We start from the raw sequence: 23,523 nt of genomic DNA on the forward strand, positions 1-23,523 counted from the left end.
ATTAATGAGGAAGCTACTGTAATTTATACCAAAGAAAATATTTCATGAAAAGTGGTCATTCATTTTGACAAATGTAAGGTTTCCCTAGAAAGAGTAAATACAGGCAGAATTTGGCCTAATGATTAATTTTTCCAGAAGGGCATGCAACATAATTTACTTTGAACAAAGATAAATTGCCCATTTGCAGTCAATATCCTTCAGTGAAAAGCAGTAACTCCTTTAGATCTAGAATGAATGGGGCATCAAAAAAAAAAAAAAAAATGACAAGCTGTCCAGACCTTTGAGAACTAGAACAAAGTGCATTTTAATTAGTGGGCAATTTACCTGATCTTTTAAAATTATATCTTTTATTTAGTGATTAAGCAATGATATGACATTATCGGTTAATAATCAGTCTCTAAAAGATATTGTTTTCCCATGGCTTGACTTTAATGGCGCTTCAATACATCTCTTTGTGTCATGGACCTTGGGCCATGGATCACCAGTTTAGTTCTTCCAAAGATTGTTTTATTGATTCATCTTACAAATTTTAAAGAAAGAAGTGTAATAAAGTTTAGGAATTCTCACAACCTGAACTCAAGCCCTGGCTTTACTAAGTAGTAGCTGTGAGGTCTTGGATCCATAGCTATGTCTTTTTAGACTGTTTCTTATCTGGAAAATACAAATAATGGTGGCACCAATTTTGTGTAGTTGTTATGCAGATTAAATAAACCGTTTAAGGTGTTGGGTATGATGTCTAGCACATGTAACAAGCATTCAGCCAAGTTTAAGCGTTATCACCATCATTATTTAGTGCACGCACCAGCACATGGTGGGGAATTACAAAGTGGGTGGGGGGTATAGCACATACCTCATTCTGAGTGGTGGTTTATAGTTATGTGTGGTACGGTGGCCCTCCCCTGGTAAATCTGATATTTCTTTGTAGCAGAAAGGGACTCTGTGGCACCACAGGTTTTGCTAGATAACCCAGAAAGGTAAAGATGTTTTCAGCATATTTGTACAAATGTGAGATAGGTGAAGAAAAGCTTGCAAAAGGGTTTGAACTGTAGTCTAAAAAACAGTAACCATTTCAGAGACTGAAGAGAGTAAGATAACGAGAAGAGTCTGGAGACAAAATCATAATGTTAACTGTAAGGACAGAGTTTAGTATGATTAAAATGTAGAAAGTTTTTGTGAAGGGGAAATGAGGGGATATCAAATTGCTATATTTCAGATGGCACAAAATACTTTTAATTTTTTAGGACTTACTTATAATGAAATGTGTAACTTTTGACTACCTTCACCCATTTTGCCCAGCCTCCAGCCCTGACTCTAGATATCACCAATTTGTTTTCTGTATCTATAAATACTTTTTATTGATTCCATATTTAATGAAGTTATAAATCATTTGCCTTTCTCTGTCTGACATATTTCACTTAGCATAATAACCTCAAAGTCCATCCATGTTTTTGCAAATGATAGAATTTTCTTCTTTTTTATGGCCGAATGATACTCCATTCCGTGTATGTATATACCAACTTTTCTCTATCCACTCATCTATCAATGGACACTTAGGTTGTTTCCATGTCTTTGCTATTGTAAGTAATAATGCAATTCAAATGAGAGTACTGATGTCTTTTGAGTTAGTGTTTTAGTTTTCTTCTGATCCAGAAGTAGAATTGGTAGATCATATGGTGGTTTTATTTTAAATTTTAAGGAACCTCATAGTGTTTTCCATAATGGCTGCATCAATTTTTATTCCCCCCAACAGTACACAGAGTTCCGTTTGTTCTACATCTTCGCCAATATTTGTTATTTCTTGTCTTCTTGAAAACAACTATTCGAATGGGTGTAAGGTATTATCTCATTATAGTTTTGATTTGAAATTTATTGATGGTAAGCGATGTTGATCACCTTTTTATGTACCTCTTTGCCATTTATATGTCTTCTCTGGAGAAAATATCTGCTTAGTTCCTTTTCCAAATTTTTAGTGATTGTGTGTTTTTTTCTATTGACTTGTGCAAGTTCAGAAGGCACTTCATTTAGTTAGTTCATTTTCTACTAACTGATGGGTATGCACTTCCCTTAGTGGCAAATGAGAAGTCATTGATTAGCCCGGCACTTTAATATGGTAGCAATTTTGATGGCAATGTGCAGGTATGATGGAAGGTAAAATGTCAGAGGTTAGTGGATAAGCAGAAAAAACTGCAGTCCATACACATTTGAGACTAGGTTATTTAAGAATAGGTTTATTCTTGAAGTAGTGTAGGCCTGAACTAGGGAATACATATAGGGAATTCATTCTAGAGATGTTAACATATGAAAAAAAGTCTATTAATAAGGAAGTTGGAAAATATATGTACTTATTCTCATAGAAGGAAACACTATTTAGCTATTAAAAATGGCAAGATAATTCCATCTAAATTTACTGATATGTAAAGAAATTTATCATTTAATATTAAGAGAGGAAAAACAAGATACAAAATGTTATGCATCATGATATTAGATAAAGACAATTATATGACTATTTTAATAAAGATGATTTATGGGAATAGAGATAAAGCAAAGGCTGTTATTCTTAATTATATAATAACATACTACTTGAATTTTTACAACAAACATATTATTTTAACCATAACATTTAAGTATAAAACCATAATAAGGTTTGTAAATTAGACTCGCAGTAAGATCATAAATATCCAACTCCCCTAGAAGGCTAAGTAATTTACACATAGCGAGATCTCAATAATTACTTGGTTGACTGAATGAATGACTAAAATGAGAAGCAATGTACCTGTAGAGTTTTGAAGTACTAGATCAAATTTTGGAATTACTCTGGATCACAGGACCTGAGAATTGACCTTCTAACTATGATTTGGTATAAGTTATCAAGACAGACTTTGGTCAACACCTCAGGTTTTACACCCATAAAATGGGAATTGCTGATTCACTGGATCCACTATATGTTGAAGACACACTAGAGAAGAAGGCTATTTGTTTCAGGACAAAATCCTATTGAAATTCGCTGACTCTAAAATTGTCATTGATAAACTAACATATAGAAGTTAAGAATGAGTGTTTTGGTGTTCAAGTTTCTGTTTCGTGGTGTGACTTAGGTCATATAAACCCAGGGTTCCCACAGCAGATGCACTTCCCTGAAGTGCAGTACTCAGGCAGGGAGTTGCTGCACTGCGGTGCACCTGTGTCCCTCACAGGTACGCACGCAGACATTCTGCCAACCAGGGGCCTCTTTGCTTTTCACACACCCATGTTGAAACAGCAATAGGACTACCATTGCAATTCTCCCCGTAAATTCTGCTTTATTGAACACCAGTCTGTCTGAAACTACAGCCATACTGATACATTACACAGTACTTACAGATGCAGTTTGTGGTTCCTGTTTCCTTGCAGACCTGTACCTGTGCGGACAGGCATGGTCTGCCTCCACAGAGATGAAGTTCTCCAAACACACCCTTGCCACCAAGGCTCTAGTAACGTGCATCACGTCTGTTGCCAAGAGCACTTTGGATATGTTCTTTAAAATGAATCCTCTGCCCACTGCCCACCGCACTTACTAAAAGTCAGTCCGTTTTTGTCAAGATACAGAATGATAGCTATTCTCAGACCCTATCAGACAACCTCCTTAAACTTCTGGAGGGCAATGCTACTGTAGCAAAAAATGAAGTTTAAAAATCCTTTAACAGAACACCAGAATACGTCTGTCAAAGAAATGTAAAAGAAAACCATTCCCCCCTCCATAAGAATATTTTTAAAAATCCATGGAAAAGGAATCAGAAGTGGCCAGCTAAATTAAATATGGTGTTTTCCCCCATCGGTCCCCTGCAGGAAAAAGTGAAATGGCCTCTTGCAGAAAGCAGATTGCTTTCTTATCTGCTGTAATGCATGCAAGTAGCTGTGAGTTACTGCAGTCCACTCATTTGCCAGTAAGCACAGAATGAGTCTGGAAGAAGAAAGGACCCCATTGTTTCCAGTCAAGTGGGACGGGAGAGCCACTGACACACATAAAAAGGGTTATCTCTGAGAACTCTTCTAAAATTCAAGAGAGAAGGCTTTTCATCCTCCTTGCTGTGCTCATCATCGTTGTCATTGTTGTAATTCTTATTACCCTCCTCCTCTCCCCCATCCCTGTTATTGTTAACTTTATCATCACTGCCATTGTTGTTTTCCTCCTCCTGCTCCTTTTCTCCCCGCCCCCCTTAAAAGACACGATCTTTGAAATCTCAGCAACTAGTTGGATTGTTACCATTTTAAAGTTGAAGTGATGAAACTGCTTGGGAAACAGTTTCAGTAACTTGTCCAAGTCCACACAGAAAATTAAATTACTGAGCCAGGTGTTGTAACAACAAAATATCATGTTCTTTCCTATAACTCGATTAAAGAGCTCCTGATCGGAAGGGGCCCCTTCAGAACCAGAAAGACTGCAGAACACAATGTATCTTTCTGTCAGGCAACCCAGGGAGGAAGAGAGACCTTGAAAACATTCTCTCCATGTATGTCTTGCTGCTTCCCTCTGACCTGCTTGCTGCCTACCTCCATGACTTCTAAGTGGAAATTAAATCCCTATTCACACCTTCTGACACATCCTGCAGTTTCATTGGTGCTGCCTACACAGCAACAGGCTGCAGCACAGGGACCCTTATTGAGGAATTTCTAACCAAAACTGCTTTGGTTCTGCAAGAAGAGTCCAGAATTCTTGCAGTCATAGCTCTACTCCACCATAACATCTGTGACTTAAGGAATGTGTCCTTTCTTGGGGCTTTAAATTATCTATGGGTAATTGATATATATGGGACCACTGGGCCACTGTGATCATTTCAAATTTCATCCTGGGTTAAGATTCTACCTGTAAAAAATAAACTCACTTAAAGTATTTCACAGGTAAATTAACTGTTTAAAGAAATATTTAAGTTCCACACCTTCCCCCCACCCCCAACACACAATAATTATAATAGTAATGAAGTGGAAAGACATCATTCATAGTATCATCTTCCAAAAGAAATTGCTAAGGTTTTAGAAATATTCTTTCTAGCTATTTTTTCCCCTGCATACATTTTTTATAGTAATGAATACGCTATGCATACACTTTTGTACCTTTTTTCACCAGAAACAGTGTAAACAATTACTGTGGTTTTACAATCTCTGTGGCAATGCAAGTTCCTGGCAGCATAATAAGAATTGCATGTAAATTACTGTACTGTTTGTTTATATATATAAGTGATCCCCAGCTATAGGTATTTAGGCCATTTCTAATTTTTCACTGAAATGCTGTAGTCAACATCTTAATATATAGGTTCTGCTGGAAATATATCATAATCAAAAGTATAGAAACTGCCCAAAGAGTTTCCAAAGCGCATTTGCATTTCATTGGATGTTTTAAGTAGCTGAGTTGTCAGGAAGGTGACTACTGTTGACTTCGTCTATGAAAAATGGGAGGCCAAGTCCACAGAGCTAGTTAATAGCAGAACCCAGCAGTCAAATCTCTGCTTTCCGATCCAGGTCTTACTGACCATGTTCTTTCTCTTCCTGCTCTCCCTGGGGAACCTCATTCCCAGGACTGGGCCCCCGTAAACCAATAACACTGAATTCAGTGACTCCAAGTCCCAGTCTTCTCTGGAGTGCTACATCCAAACTTCTAACTGCCTGGGATGTATTATTTCTGTAGATAGTCCTGTAGCATTTCAAACAAGATCTTTCTGCAACTGAACTATCTTTTATCCATTTCCCCTCTGGTTCCTCCCTATCATTATTCCTAGCCCCAAATAGATTTCTCTTTCTACCTTTCTCACAATAAGTCAGAACGTAAGCCCAGCAGATTAATTTCCTAAATATTTTCCTACAAATATGGTCCTCCCTTGTCTTTTTTCACTGCCAGGATTCAGTCCACCATCTTTTCTAGCCTCGGTGACTGAAACAATTTCCACTTATCACCCTGGCATTTTTTCTTTTATACTCCATTTTGCACATTATATTCAACATTATATCTGTAAAATCATTTTTTAAATGTCTTCTTTCTAGACAGAAACCTTCCATAATGTGCTACCATACTCCCAATCATTGTATATATGAGCAGCTCTTCAGAACCCATTCCTCAGCTGACATCCTAGCTTCAGCAACCGTGCAGAATTACTGATGGAGACCCCCAAAGTATGTGAGGGTTCAAGCCCTCAGGCTTCTTTTTAAACTTTTTTTTTACAAGCCCTATTGTCTTTATTTTCTCAGTGAAACTTTCACGTCTCTTTTAATATTAGTTATTGCTTCCTCATGAAATCTCACCTTTTTCCAAGGCAGAGTTGTTATAACTTTGCGTGTGCTCGTGTCTGTTTGTATATCTGTATATTAAACCACAGATTGCATTCTTTCTCCTTCACCTGTTTCTTTACTCTCTTTCTCTTCCTTTGGATTCTACTTTCTTTAATGACAAGGTGTATTTCATTCATCCACATGACCATAGCAGGTGGCATTTTCCCCAACACATGGAAGTTAATACATCAAAACCTATATCTACTACGTTTCTATGCTACCACATTGTCTATAATACAAAGTTTTGCATCCCGCAAACAAGTCCATCATCAGGTGGATTCCCTGGCATATTGCAGAAATCGTGTTGCCCACGTGGATATGTTGTACAGACACCTTGTCAGAGAAAGCTCAGCATGGCTCAGAACCAAAGGGTTAAAGGTGAAATGGTATCAGTAAGTAACCCGAACTTTAATTCTTGCCCTCCTTATTTTTAAAGGAGTCAAGTCACAGATTAGCCATAGTATTTAAGCTATTTCTGATATGAGCAGAAGGCATGATTTGAGCTAAAAAGACAATGAGAACAGATTCTAATGCCTGTTAAATCCTCTACCGACCAGGTTTATGTATGTTTTTGTAATGTTTGCTTGATCACTTCTCTGAGGACTGTATCAGATATACTGTGTGGGTTTGTTCTTCTCATGTAAAGTTTTCCTTTTACTCAATACATCTAAATGAAGCTTTGTAAACAGCACCTAATTTAATGTAAAGAGACACCAGGGAATTTGTGAATAGTATATTATTTTTTTAAACTATAATTTATAGGTTTTGATATCACTCTTCATTTAAAGACTAGAAGGAGCCCTGGCTGGCGTAGCTCAGTGGATTGAGCATGGGCTGCGAATTAGGCATCTCAGGCTCGATACCCAGTCAGGGCACATGCCTAGGTTGCAGGCCATGGTCCCCAGCAACTGCATGCTGATGTTTCTCTCTCTCTCTCTCTCTCTCTCTCTCTCTTTCTCTCTCCCTTCCCTCTCTAAAAATAAATAAATAAAATCTTAAAAAAATTTTTTAAAAAGACTGGAAGGAAAAAAAAATGAATGTGAATTAATTTTACATTTACATAGATTTTCTATATAAACAAGTAAAATGAGTAAATACATAAATAAAAAATCATTTGTGCTATCAATTTTAATTCTGTATAATCTAATAGAAATTGAATATAAGTTTTTATTCATTATAATAGTTAAATATATTAAAATAATGAGGTAGATAATTTTTTTAATGAAAAGTATATTTTAAAAATTAATCAACAGCTCTGGTCAGTGTGGATCAGTTGGTTGGAGCATCATCCCGTAAACTGATAGGTTGTGTGTTCAGTTCCAGGTCAAGGCACATACCTAGGTTGGGGGTTCAATCCATAGTCGGGGTGCATTCAAGAGATGATCAATCAATGTCTCTCCCACATTGATGTTTTTCTCCCTCTCTCTCTCCCTATCTTCCCCCTCTCTAAAATCAATAAGCATGTTGTTGTGTGAGGATTTAAAAAGACACAAAATTCAATCAACATATTATAGATTTTAAATGTTTGAGGTCTTTGGGGGTCCATTCCTGAGTTAAATATATTGTATTAACTGAAGGTAAAATATTGATTAAAACTCCAAGAAAAACCATAGGGATAAGAGTTATGTAATGTTTTGATTAATTTAATTACTCATAAACCATAAAAGTATAGTTTTTAGAAAAACTTGGTATATAAGAAATTTTAATAAATTAAAGGATTAATTGTCTTAAACAATTTTAAAATAAAATTGTTTCTTAACTGGATTATGGATAAAATCCTAGGTGTGCTACTAACTAAATCTATCTATGATAGTTGTGATGTGGTTCCAAAAGGCAAAACTACTCAGGACAGCTTTTCTGCTTCTATGACCATTTCAACGGTTAAGAGAATTCTGGAAGTTATCTATGCAGGGTTTACCTTCCTCCCTTTTGATGAGAAAACAATTAGATTATGAATGAGGAATGCATTCGTATGTATCCGTACTTGCAAAAATTCTCTAAGACCATGATTTTTTATTCTATAGGGAAAAAAAGACTGAACACATATAAGGTCCATATGCAAAGCACATTTTATCCCAGGGTTGTAACCATCATGACAGTTTTCATTTCTTAAAGTTATAATATGTGAGTAAAAATGCAACCTAGTTTCTGGGATATCCATAGGAGCATTGAAATTTTGGAAGACTATTAAATACAAACTAACAAAATTAGTAACTAAATGGAAATATGGTAAATACATTGTGATGTTTGACTCTTCATTTTTGTTAAAACTCATATACTACCCAGAAAGATTAAAAAGTTAATTTTAAAACTCAAATGATAAAGTTTAATAAAATACAGGACAGTATATGTATTAAAGTTAATAGAAGAATAAAAATATTTGAAACAAAAGAGAAAATTGACAAATTCTAATATATAACATTGCAAAGCCTCCTTAGTTGAAAACCATCAAATTAAAGAGAAACAAGGACAATGACAATTTAAGAATAATATTTCCACTAAACATGGAAAATAGTTAATGTGTACAACCTATAGAGACATGTCCAAATTGAATAGGAGGGCATTAAGATAGAAATCAATTAACAGTTCATAGTAGTAGTCAAATTATATGAGGCGAAATATAGGTAGTAAATGCACACTTAGAATGCAGTCTTGATTGCTGTATTCTGTTCACTAATGCAGTTTGGTATTAAAACATGGCCCAAAAAGACCTGCATCAAAGTTGTGACAGTGGTTACATCTGAGGAAGAAGATGAAAATTAAACTGAAAAAAATTGAGGATTTCACATTTAGTTTAACTAATATCAGTATACTCACAATTGCCATTATCTATTACAGACCAGGCCCCATTCTAAGTGCTTGTCCATACTATCTTATCCAATTCCCCCAACATCCTTGTTAAAGAACTATTAAAGCTGTCTTCATACTACATGTGAAAGAACTGAGTAGCAGAAAAATTACTGTATTTTGCTGTGTAGTGTGTACTTTTTGGCCCAGATTTTTGAGGGAAAAATAAAGATGTGAATTATATATGGGTAGTACCTGAAATACCTTGAATCTTTTCTTGTGTTTTATAATCACATGTTACATAAAATTTATTGTACCATAATATATTCAAAAATAAATGCTAAAATTCCCTTATAATACAAAAAAACCAAGTATCTAAATATAAATAAATAGAGATTGAATTAAAAGTCAAAACAACAGTATTTTTTTTTACAGTTTGGGCAAAAATCATGGGTGTGCATTATAAAGAGAGTGCATTATATGTGGTAAAATACAGCACTTGCCCAGAGCCATACAAGTAGTGAATATTCAAGCCATACTATAAACGGACAAAAACAGAACCAGAGACATGGAAATAAGGAACAAACTGATAGTGACCAGAGGGGAAGGTGACAAGGGATAACGGGGGAAGTAAGGGGAAGGGTCTATTCACGGAACATGTATAAAGGACCCATGGTACTTGAACAACAGGATGAGGGGTGACTGAGGAAGTGCAGGGGGGTTGGTGGGGCAGGGGAGAGTGGCCAGGGAAAATTGGAACAACTGTAAATGAACAACAATTAAAAAACCATTTATATTTATAAATTTCCCTTTTAGAAACCAAAACTCAACACTGGAAATTTTGGGTAAAATTTCTATACATTTTCAATATTGATAATCTTGAAAACTCATACAAATTGTTTAGAAAAAAAGTGTATCAATACATAGCAAAACTATTAAGATGCTCTATACCTTGATCCAGAATTTTCCCTTCTATGGAAATAATTTAACAGAGCAAAAACATGTTAACTATAGTATTTATTGAGGTAGCACCTATAAAAGAAAAACTTTGCATTTAATCAAAGTTTCAATATACTGAGGTTCATCAATATTAAAATCACAGTATTAAAGATTCTTGAAGCAGCCCTGGCTGGTATAGCTCAGTGGATTGAGCGTGGGCTACGAACCAAAGTGTCGCAGGTTCAATTCCCAGTCAGGGTACATGCCTGGGTTGCAGGCCATGACCCCCAGCAACTGCACATTGATGTTTCTCTCTCTCTCTCTTTCTCCCTCCCTTCCCTCTCTAAAAATAAATAAATAAAATCTTTAAAAAAAAAGATTCCTGAAGCATGAGGATATGATATAATATTTCTAAAATAAAAACTTATGTATGTATAAAAATTAAAGTACAGCTTTAGAATTGTGAGGCTGTGTTTTTAAGACTTTCCTATGTATGTTACATACTTATTAAAATATATCAAATGTAGCTATTTTTAAATACTTGAATGCTTTTTAAGTTTTAGAATAAAATACAAAAGTTGCCAGCATAGTACAAGGAGTTCCTGAATACCCAGTATCCACTTTCCTCCATTAACTTCTCACATTGCTATGGCATATTGTTATAACCACGAAATCAATGCTGATAGACTGTTATTTAAAAAACTCCATACTTTATACAAATTTCATTAGTGTCCCACTAACATCCATTTTCTATTCCATAATCCCTTTTAGAAAGTTATATTTCTCCTCTGAGGCTTCTCTGGGCTCTGATAGCTTCTTGGAACCTCCATGGTTTTGATAAACTTGGTATTTCTGAGAGCAATGGTCAAATATTTTCTATAATGCCCCTCAATTTGGGCCTGTCTGATAGTTTTCTCATGCACAGACTAGAGTTACCAGGGAAAGAATGAGCTACCAGATTAAATGTTGTTCTACTCTCATAAAATCAAAAGTGTTTGATGATCATTGGCTACAATACTGTTCGGCAAGTTTCTTCACTGTAATGTGACTTTCTACCTTTCCTTCCTTTCATACTGTACTGTTTGGAAGCAAATTACTAAACATCCACACTGAAATGATAAGGAATTATGCTCCTTGCAAGGAGAGACTTTACATAAATTATATGAAATACTCACATGTGATTTTTCTCTTCTCTCCCATATTTAAAGTTACTTGATTATTTGTTTACATCAGCATAAACACATACATATATACTTTATACTATAGGTGGTTATAATACATGACTACTTTCCTATTTTGTTGCTCAGATTGTTCCAACTTCAGCAACTGGAAGCTCTTTCAGTTGGTTTCCATGTCCCTTTGCCTTAACCCCATGATTTTGTTTTTTTGCGCACTTTCCTTACTTTCTGGCACTATGAGAGCCTTCAAGCTTTTCCTGTGTATTCCCTAGCCCAACCCTAGAATCAGTCCCAGTTCCTTTTACTGGAAAATAGTAATGGAAACAAACTAAGCACTGGACACTGGATGGAGTGCTGAAATGATTCAATTTTAAACAAATGATTTGCTCAAGAGCTAAGAGTCAGTGACAGAATAAGGATCATAATGTAAGTCAAATCACCTGAACCTCTATTCTCTAGAATTATGTCACATGGCCACCTTCTGTTCATACATGTAATCAGAGGAATTGGTTTATAGATACATGGATTTGTACCTTCTGGAGAACTTTCAAACCAATCTACTCTACCACTTTTAAATTACACCTTAAATCATATACCTTTATGCTTTTAAATCACATATAATGACAAAAATGACTTTTGGTCATTACATATCTTTTTCAGCTTTATAGTTGCAGGATTACCCTCTCACTAACTCTTAAAGAGCAAACACTTCTTTCTCCTTTAAATTTCTTGGTCATTGCATTGCAATGTTCCCATTCATGTGCATGAATAATCCGTGAAGGAACTCCACATCGGATATGACTCCTGACCCTCTCTGCGTTCCATGGTCATTCAGGAAGAAATGCTTGGTCAATGTTCTCCACTATTAATTTTATGGTCTTACATTTTTGCTTAGAAAATATTCTGAGCAATTTTAACATTTCAAGTACAATAAGTTGGTTCTGATTGTATCCTTGAAGAAAAGACTGGGGAGAGTAATTTAATAATAGCCATAGTAAAAACTTGTGTTTTATTTTTGTTTACTAAGATGTTTCTGTTTGTTCTAAGAAACATACCCACCCACCCTCCAAAATAAAGAACAAAAATGAACAAAAAAACTTGGTTATTTTTTCTATTTTAATTGATTTTTTAAAATGAGGATAAATAAAATTATACAGAAAATGAGGTAAAATGCTCTCAGTAACTCTATTGTAATATTTAATTGTCTCTACTAGTTGCTGTTCTTAGACCAGCTCATCACTTCCTATCAAAGGTTAAGAAGCAATTGTTTGGGTGCTGAATAAAGTGATAAAAAAACACACAAGTAAGAGAGAAAGAAAAAAGATTGAAATGTCTAAGTCTTATGTTATTTCTAAAGGTTAGGAAAGAATGCATATTTTCTTGCTAAATGTCAATTTAATCTGAATGGCAGTGAACCTCGAATAACATTTAAATTTAATGTAGAACTTTTTAAAATGAAGCAATTGCTTAGCTAACTGCCTGTTTTGCTTTTGGGTGAACTTCACGTTTGGTTTTCAAGTGATGGATATCTGAAGTATCATCTCCATTTGGAAGCATAAACATAATAGTTGAGTGTTATTAGAAAGGAAAAGGCAACTTATTGTTGTCCATTGACCAGTCTAAGATTTCTGAAGCTCAAAGGGCTGGATAATGAATAGAGTTATACAGATAATCTGACTGGTTACTTAATTAGGATTAGAAGGGATCAAGCACTGAGCATTTTACTGGACATTCAGGACTTTAAAATGCCAGCTTTATTTTCTCCAAGCAGAAATGCTTTTCTCAAGTCAAGTTTTACAGAGGAGTGATGCGGACCCTGGCTTGTGGGGTCCACCACATTGTGGATGGGAGAGAGACATTCACACGGACTACCGAGTCCTGTGGAGGAAAAGGGTGAGCATGGTTTTTCTCTCAAGAGGAGCAAAAGCTGTGGCCCTTTCTGTGACCTGCCTTATTGGGTTTCTTGGCACATTACATGATGGTCCTCATTTCTTCTGCACAGGTTGGGTTTAGGTGGTTACCTTTTACAGAAAACAAAGGAGTTGATGCTGCTAATCGCATCACAAAGGAATGATATTTGCAAATGAAAAGGGAAAAGTAGTTGAACCAGTTACACTCCATACTGGGGAGTTTTAGCATGGATTTTAGGAAGTTACAGTAAGCACTTGCTGTCTCAATTCAGGGTGAGGGAGTTTTAGCAAAAGCAAGTCTCATAGCAGTCTAGGTACAATGCAGGCCTTATTCCCCATGGGAGAACCTATCTGTGGGAGTGGGTCCTGTGCATCTCTGAGTGGGAGCTGGGCCCACGCCATGCAGAATGGTCTCCTACATTTCCCCCCTTGTTTTTTAGTTAGGATGGCTATAGATCCCACAAAGCTTGCTACTTGCTGGTCTCTCACATGACCCTGGGAAAATAATTTGTAACCATATCAAAGTACACAGAGCATTATTATAATCAGTAAGCAACCAGAGGTTCCAAAGACCCACATTCTCAGATTAATCCCATCAATCATTGTCCAGCAGTAATGATCAAATAGACAACATTCAAGGAACTCTGAGGGCCTATTTTGAGCCAGCATCAACTAGCTAAAGTGCCACAAAACTTTGGGGAAATAAACTCATTTCAGGCTTGGACCCTTATCATTTAAATTGAGGGTATTAGCAAGGCAGGTTTCATAGGATTTTATGCTTTCTCTCTTAGGCCTGATTGCCCTGGGGAACCTACCCTTTCTGTTACATAACAAAGGGCCAAGGGGGGGACACCGATATATTATTACTGAAAGGAACCCCCCAGGTTCCTTATGTCCGCCGCCTTATAAGAAAGACATCTCGAAATGCCAGAGATTTGTGAAAAGAGAAGGAAATGTTTATTTAATGCTATACAGACTTAAAGTAGTGACCTAATGTCTTCATTAAAATATCAAAGTCCTTTTGGATACCTGCAGACACCCACAGTGCTTCCTTCTCCCCCTGCCCTAATTCAGGTACCGGAACTCAGGAAAAGAAGCAACCATCCAGGATCCAGGTTCCTGACACCGTCAGCTGTGTTTCTGTCTAGGCAGGATCTCCAATTAATCCAAAGCCATGTGGCACCTTCTCATGGCCTACTGGCAAGAGTTCTTTCACCCTTCTTCCAGGCAAAGTCTCTCCTGCCTCCGAGGCCACACGGCCAAAAGGAGCACCCCAAAGCCACATGGTTCTCTTCTACCAGAGCTGCGTGGGTCTGCACTCTGGCAAGACAGTGTGGATCTCTCCACAAAGCTGCAGGCGGGGGGTCACCACTCTGCCAAAGCTGAGTGGCAATTCTCTGCTAAAGCTGCATGGTCGTTCCCCACTCTCGTGAAGCCACGTGAATCTCCCCCTCACATGGCTGCAAGGGACCCCACTCTGCCAGAAGCGTGTGGCTCTCCCTCACATGGCTGCAGTTGGAGGGGGTCCCTACTCCGGCAAAACCTCGTGGCTCTCCCTCTAACGGTTGCCGTGTCTGGGTTTAAATCCTCTGTACCCCCATTTCCGATTCCTACAACAATTGGCTACACTTGCCAGCACTCATATATCCTTCCAGCTTTACTGAGTTGCCATAGTGAGACTGGGGAGGCGTGGCCCCATGGTGTGGAGCCAATCATCTCCAAGCTCTCATGTAGGTGCTGTAATCAGGGGGAACTGCTCCCCAGTTACATCTTGGGTGGAAGTCCCTCTCTTCTCCCTGGTTCAAAGAATAGCCACAGCTGTTTAGCACATCTATGAAACCAGTTAAAGGTTATAGATCTGTTAAATGACCACGGCCAAGAGGTTAGCTGCAAAGCTGTTGCTGCACAAAACAGCTCTGCGTGTTCCTGCTCCATGTGTCCCTTCCCCCAGCTCACACCTGAGGGGAGAGGGGTGAGGACATCTTATATGTCTTTCTAATATTTCCTGGACACCTTGAGTTCTGGACCCCATTCCAAATCCCTATTTGGGGCCCCCCTCTTGGCTGAACCCTGCATCATTTTCAGCACAGGGCTGCACCCATCTCCAGCATTGTTTCAGGCTTAGGCTGAGCAGAGGAAGTAAGGCAGCCAAGAGATTACTCAAACTTCTCTTAGGCATCCTTTATGTACCAATACTTCTATTATCTTAGAAGATTTCTAGACTTCTCACAAACAGAATGAAGACTCAGGCTATGTCAAAGCTGAGGGGCGAGGATCCATCACCCTCTTTTTCTATAGCCCCCCAAGTCCTTCCCTGAGGGCCTTCCCATGATCATGCCTGTCTTAGATCATCCCTCCCTTGAGGAATCTTACCTGTCATTGGCTAACCGACCAAGCATTGGAAGCCAGGCAGGGTGAAGTAAAGTGGGCAGAGGTGGTGCCCCTGCCAGGGAGATAAGCTTTGTCTCCTCAGTGGCTTATGGTCCCAAGGTCTCTCACTCAGCCTTAGCCATGGGGGGGGGGGGTTACAGCTTCTGAAACCAGGCAGGGAGGTTCCCAACATCTGATCTTCCTTCTTGTTCATTTATAAATGCAATTGTAGCTGTTAAGCCTGTGAAACCTACTATTTGCTGTTTCCCAACGCAATCTTAAGAAAACAACCTCTATGTATATCATAAAACACAAATAAGGATTAAGACAAGGAGACATCCAAGGGCTACCATGACCCAAACCCATAAATTCAGTCCATTGAACCAGTTTTTAGAGTTCAACCATTGAACATTATGGGGCAGCGAGGGGTTGCTGCCCTTTGCAGGAGCTCCTTTCATTGGAGCAGGCCACATGCTCCTCCACTGGCAGACCCAGGCCCATGAGCGATGGTGTGAGTGTCTGTTTTCCTTCTGGCTGTTCAGAGTCAGCTGGGCCCTCTGGTCTGTCAGTCGATTGGTATAATGAGCCCGTTCTACAATTGCCTGACCTGTTGGATTATAAGATATTCCTGTTTTATGTTGGATATTCCAACGCTGAAGGAAGACCTGAGTAGAATGGTCAAGGTATACAGGGCTATTATCAGTTTTAATTTGCTGAGGCTGTCCTAAACGACTAAAGGCCTCAAGCCAATGGGCTTGTATATTTTTAGCAGATTATCCTGTTCAAGTAGATGCATGTAGGGCTCCAGAGTATGTATCAATAGAAATATGAACGTATTTGAATTTTCTTTTTTTTTTAATCAACTTTTTTTAAAGATTTTATTTATTTATTTTTAGAGAGGGAAGGGAGGGAGGGAGGGAGAGAGAGAGAGAGAGAGAAACATCAATGTGCGGTTGCTGGGGGTTATGGCCTGCAACCCAGGAATGTACCCTGGCTGGGAATCGAACCTGGGACACTTTGGTTCCCAGCCCACGCTCAATCCACTGAGCTACGCCAGCCAGGGCTTGAATTTTCCAAAGGGAGCGTAATGAGTGACATCTGTTTGCCAAATTATTTGAGAACCTAGTCCTTGAGGATTAACTCCTGTAGATGGGAGTGCCTTGCTAAGGGCTTGGCAATCAGGACATTCTTTAATAATTTGCTTAGCTTAGAGAGACAGCCCCCCTGCTATTTCTGAGGGTTGCAATGAGTTTAAGCAGCAAGTTAATTGCCCTGTTGTTCTCAGGACCTGGTAGCCCCTAGGTTCAGAGTTTTCAAGGAAAGTGGGAAAGATGGGGGAGGGTGCTCTGCTTAAATACGTTTTAGACAAAAGTGGTTATGCACCAAGGGCCTTTTGTGACTCGATTGACTAACCATTCCCTCCAGGAGAATAGCCAGTTCTTCCCCAAGGAAACAATCAGTGTTTACAGGTATTGAGTTAAAAAGTGGTACTTAATCTTCCGTGGAGTAGAGCTAACTCTACCAGGGAGACAGTACACCTAAATCTCATTTTTACAACAAAGGGTCACGGCTCTGGCATAAACAAGGAGGATTCTTCCTATTTTTTTAACATGTCATACCCCCTCTCCCACTTGTAGTATGCTTTAGATTGACAAATTTATGAACACATTAGTAACTTTCAGAAACAGATTTTTTTTTCTCTACTGGCAAATACATTTACTTTTATTGTTGTTGTTAATTCTTACTGATTACTGCATTCCTTGAGTGTGCTCAGAAGTGAGCTGTCTCATTATCTAGTGCCCCTGACAACTTTAGGGAGGCGGGAGAAGAGGGAGGGAGGATCCTGCTCTTGGCACAGCTTGTTCTGAGGACCAGAGCAGTCCCCGGGCCTTCAGCAGGAAGATTGAGAGTGGTTAAAAGACACATTTTCTCGTTATTTTTCTTCCTGCACTTTTTACTGTCTGAGGGAAGTGAGATCTTATTCCTTTCTTCAAACAATCAATTTAAATTCTTTCTGAGTAGAATCCTTATGATGCAACAACATTAGAGATCTTATTCTGTTTACCAGAGGTTTAGCAAAATATTTTGAGACCAAGCAGGTCCTTTCAAAACAAAAACAAAATCCAAACAAACCAGTATTTTCAAATTAAATCCTCTAAAGGAGCTAAGTATATTTCTGAATCCTTCATAGGTCATCTGTAAATGGGACGGTTTTGGTGAGCCTGGGAAGACAACTGGCTAATAGACTTTGACTTTCTGTTCATCCTACGGATCAATTGAATAATTTTGTTTCAACTCTTTGAATCTGACCAGATTATCAACTGAAGGGATCTGGCTTCAGTATTACAGAAGTTTGGCTCTGGAAAGAGTTAGTGGTCCAAAAGCATCACCAGTGTCTAGGATCATAGCTGAGAGATGAAGCCAAGTAGGCAGCATCCCAGATAGAGGGTGATGACAGGCAGGACCTGGTCGTCCCTTAATTCCACATCCCCACATTCTGCCCTATCACTCCCCAAAGGAGAAAAATATCCTGGGGTTCAATCCAGTCATCTCTTTGGGACAGCTGATTTTCCCAGTATGATTGTAGTAAGAAGGGGTCTGTGGATTCAGATTAGAATGACAGCCAAGCAGCTGCTAGCTTCTCCACCTTGAACTTCAATTTCCTGTCATCTAGTTGGCACACAGCTGCTTGCCATGGTTACCTTTTTTTTAATAAGCCTGATGCCAAGAAGCTCTTGTTGACCTTATCCTCTGAATAAAGGAACATAGCCTCAGAATAAAGATTGGGATCAGAATGTGTCTTCATTCTCTAGCATCCTCTTCCCTGGTATTCTAATTGACTTCATGTTTAAGGGTTTTACTTGAGTTAGTGCTGGCAGAAAGCCATCTATGTTTCTTTTTTCTCCTCCCTACATTCTGCCTAGTCATATATGACATTCCTACAATTACTGGTTAGCTTAGTCCATCAGAATTCTTGAAAAGAATTTTTAGCAGATCATCCAAATCTTGCTTGTTCTGGAATGCAACTCTGCTTTCATTGGTTGTCCAGCTTCCAGAGTTTTCATGGTCTTTAGCAGGTTCATGAGCTAGGATGCCACCATCCTATTATTAAGGCTCTGTCCCTGGTGAAGATAATCTAATGACACAGGTATTTTTCTTAGGGATATGGCTCTGACTGAATTGATATACCAGTCTTTTACAATTAACAATCCACTTGAAATCCTTCAATCTCTAAATGTAATTGGCATATTTTTAACTTTGTCCTATCCATAATACAAGGTATATTGGCACCTCAGTACTCATCATTAATTTGTCCTGGAACTTGTGATGAGTGCCAAAACCAATGAGTACTGAGCAAGCAATGAGTGATGAAGCCTTTTTTCTAGCAGGACAGTGTTGTGACTTATACAAATTTTAGCAACTGTGATGGGTCCTGAGCAAGCACCAAGTGCTGAAACATTTTTTTTCTCATCAAAATGCAATAAGTACAGGGTATGACAAGTTCCGAAGCTGATGAGTACTGAAGTATTAGTGTACTATTCAAGCAAGAAACTGGTGCAATGGAATGAAAATGGTTTCAATTAATATATAAAACATTAGTCCTCTTAAGGCCATCAAGGTAGATGGATGCATAGAAAAACACCACGCTGACAATTTCAGGACCTCTGAGTCATAGTCCAACTCTATCTCTAATTAGCTTCACGAAAGTTCTTCAGAAAAGGAACTTAAGACCCAGAGAATTAACCCTTTCCCTAATATCAGTAAAATTTGGGCAATATAAGGAATTATCATCAAGGTGGTCTGGAAAGAGCATAGCTCTTAAAACCAATCACAAGTGTCTCTAGGCTCATGTTCTGTTAGGTCTCTGTGCCTTCAGAACAGAAGAAAATCCTGTCATTCTCTCTGCCTTGGGCCACCTCTTGGACAGTAGCTTTAGCTTTTGACCTGCCTTCTGTATTTTACTCTTCCATCAGTCACTTGGGTATAACACTGCCTCCTGCATTTGTCCATCCCTTCATCCTAGGAGTGGCAATGGCTTCCTGATAATGCTCATCTCTAGATTGCCTGACTACCCCCTTACTGTGCTTTTGCCACCTACCTGATCCATTCTTTGTTATCTTAATGTTTGTTTTCCTAATGGAACCATGTCTGATGCCCTGACTGCATGATATTGGGGTTATGGCTCAGTATTTTTTCCCTTACTTTACAAATGGAAGTAATAAGAGTTGCCTAAGAAACTACTGTGAAGATGAAAGATAAATTTATCTGATATATAATTGGAACTTAATAACTCATAACTGTTAGATGACTGGTATGAAGGGTGTTTTTGTTTGTTACATAGTCTGTTGTTTTTACTAGAATGAAAATTAACACTGAAATCTCTATGTGATATTCCCTCCCCCAGCCCCACCAGTGTTGGGTCCAAAGAAGCAAAACTAATATCTGAATCATTTTATCATTTGAAAGCTCATTTTACAAAATGATGAAAGGAGATATGTTTGTTTTATCTGACCAATGATGGCCATCTGTGAACCTTAAATATTTGCAAATATTACTTGTGGGTAATTTAGAACACAGGAAAAAAAATCTAAATCTTGTCAATGATGTGCATAGAAAAGCCTAGTAGAAATCTGTTGCCTTGGGGATGAATATGGAATTTTGTAAGAAGGCATAACAATTCTTTTCATTCTATTTCGATTTTGGTTCTCTTTCTACAAAACAATTTTATTTTACATATTATAACATTTTTTCAAATGAATTTTCCCCAGTCTGCTCTGTTTACTGTATCAAAGCACCAACACATCACTTTCCCCTGAAGGATTTAAGTTGTTAAATGTCACTATCTAAGGTGGATGAAAAAACCAGGTCACACAGAGTCAAATACTTATTTCCCATTTCTAAGGGTCTAGGATAGTAAAAGCCCATACAACTCAGCCACGGGAAGGAAACCTCTCTCACACTGAGAGCTGAAAACATGTCCATTTTCCAAGTTAATGTGACTAAGCAGGTGCTTTTCACCGGCATCACGGAGTGAAAAGATCAAAGATGTTGCAGCAGAAAAGCTTGGATTCCAAAGTCTGTTAGGCCGCTTCCTCCCTGTGTGACTCTGAGCAGGTCCTCTAGCCTCTGTCTGCTTCACTCCCCGCGTTTGTAAGGAGAGAGGAATAACAGCTGCTGTAGGAAGCACAGGAGGGCAGCCGAAGGCATGTCCTCGAGAATATAGAAATGAAAATAAACTGTCCCTCCGAGAGCTAAGTAATGAAATCAGCTCATGAACATCTGAATGTTAAGTACCTGGGCTCCGAAGACACATGGAGTTTGTTTTCTTTTTCCCCCTGACATTTCAAACATAACGCTTTGTGTGCTTGATGAGGTTATTTAAATTGTTTAAGACTCAGTTTCCTGAATTTGTAAAGCAAGGCTAAACAAAAATTACCAATTGCAAGGGTTGTTGTAAAAGTTAAGTTTAAAAAGTATCTGGTACAGTTTTCCTGTTTTGTAACTAAAATATATACCAACTCACTTTTACCGTAATTGTTTACAATAGAGGTGGTCAAAATTGACTGTCTTAAGGACACTTCCAGCCAGCAAACTGTGAGGGTAACCTGTAAATATGAACACACCCAGACAAAGACTGTGTCCATCATAAGGAAAATAGACCGTCAATGCAGGAATAAATATAGAAAAAGTGAATAAATAGAGAAAAGCGAAAAAGGCTAACAGGAGAGGATGCCCTGAAGTTAATATCTGGGTGGCCAGGAATGCATTTACTATTATGAAAAAAGTAAATAAAAGACAGAATCACAAAGTAACATTTGAACTGGGTATAAGGCTGACTTGTGGGCATGGGTAGAATGAATATTCTAGAGAAAGGAAGGGGCAGAGGACATAGTATACACCTGGCCACAGAGTTCTGCAAGGGCACCAGATGCTTGTGATGAATCATAAATTCAGCATTTTCAGGCAAAAATATTAGTCGAGAGTAGAGACATAGGTCAGGGTAAGACTCACACGGGCTTTATCTGTGCTGTGCATGTTAAAAAGCTGGACCTTTATCTCACAGGTAGTGGTGTGCTAGAAAAAATTTAAAAAATACTGCCTAAAACATTTTGTCTTATTAAACTTATATATTATAGCTTGCTATGCAGAGGCATATACAGGACAGGAGACAGACATTTGTGTTGGTTGTATTTCTCTTTGTATTACCTGAAAGGAAATAATATTGATGAGTTGAAATACCACCATTCTTTAAACAAAGTATACCAGCCAAAATTGTGGTAACATAGGTATGTTAACATGGCACTGTTTCTTACTATCTTACCACTTAATGTCAGCTAAATTTTTTATTTCAAACAAGAAGGAGCAAATTGCAGTGAAATATTATGAAAATAGCCAGGAAAAGTCAATTGGATTGGTTATAGTCAATGTAGTGGTGTCAGAAAAAAAAACAGATTAGATATAAATTAATGAACCATTGAGCTAATGGAAAAATAACACTAGACATAATCTGTCGGGATAATTTATGTAATACTCACATTTACTCCCTAATTAGAAAGTTAAGTAGCCAAAATATTTCTTTTATATCAGTCTATTTGAAAACTTTGTATAACACGAGAAAGATTTTTTTCCAAGGATATCTTGTCACCATCTTTGCAAAAGCCATACTCCACGTTGTCATTATTAGTCTCAGCTTTCGATGCTTCAGCACAACGGCAATAAACAGACTGCATGAACTGAGAAGCAATGATTGATTAGACTAGCACCCTTGACAGGAAGACCTTCGACTGCACTGTGTATAGATGATTCTTTTCTAATGTAAAACTTCTAAATTATCCACATACATTGGTCTGCCTGAGTGACTTCTTTTGCCACACAAAGAATAAGCCATTAGCATTGGAAAACTTCAGACATGCTCCAGGGGATCGCCTGTCACAGTGGCTGTTCTGGTAGTTAACCACTCTCAGGCAGCGTAGGGCCAAATTAAGCAAAAGAGTTCTCCAAGTGGAATTTAAGAATGATGTCCATCCAGACTTGAGAACAGTTGTTTCAGGGAATTATGAAAGTAGAAATAGGGGAAAATAGAAAAGCAGGTGTTTACTATTAACTATAACATAGAAAGAGAAATGTCTATAGTTTGGACCAAACTATTTGGTCCAAATAGTTTGGATCTTTATATTTCTTTTTTTAAAATTTTATTTTAATCATTGTTCAAGTACAGTTTTCTGTCCTTTACTCCCATTCCAGCCCATCCATCCATCCCTCCCCACCTCCCTCTTATTTCCAACCTCCCCCAGTTTTTATCCATGTGTCCTTTATATTTGTCCGGTAAACCCTTTCCATTCTCCCCTCATTCAATGTACTTTTCAAAGGACTTAAAAGTAGAATGAACTGAATAAAGAGTTATTGGAATTAAAGATGTGTAATATGATGTGGAATCCATTGCCATTAGTAAATTCTTACTTCTTTAGTAAAATAACAGGAAAATGTACAGCGCCCAGGATCTCATACTAATATCATTTGAAATCTCATATCCTGGGAGAGAGGGAAGTAAACTCTCCTGCACAAGACTTATCACAGATACAAGGCAGAGGTTAGCTTTCCATTGTGGAACAGGGAGCAAGAATGAGAGAACACCATGCCCAAGCACCAGGAACCCAGGTATGCCTAATACTGAGGCTGGTCCAGGATAAAAATGCCCCATCTCCCTCCATCAGCCTGGCAAGCATTGAATAGCAAGCATCAGAAGGTTAAGAGCATATAAAAACACACCCTCTTGAGCAGAGATGCATAGTAATGGCTAAGACACAAAGGTGAAGTAAAGACATTGAGAAAAAGTCTTCAAAAACCAGAGCCTTACTTATGAATACCAGGCGTACTTAAAGAATTTTATGTTTGTGGTGCACTGAAGGTAGACAAAACAAGGAAACCTATCCAGCTAGTTTACTGATGAGATAGACTCAATCCTCCACACTTGTCGATTGAAAAGAGACAGTTATATCTTTACACATAAATGCTACATGACTTAGTCTCTCATATAC

The sequence above is a fragment of the Phyllostomus discolor genome, chromosome 5, assembly GCF_004126475.2.
Source record: "Phyllostomus discolor isolate MPI-MPIP mPhyDis1 chromosome 5, mPhyDis1.pri.v3, whole genome shotgun sequence".
NCBI classification, from domain to species: Eukaryota; Metazoa; Chordata; class Mammalia; order Chiroptera; family Phyllostomidae; genus Phyllostomus; species Phyllostomus discolor.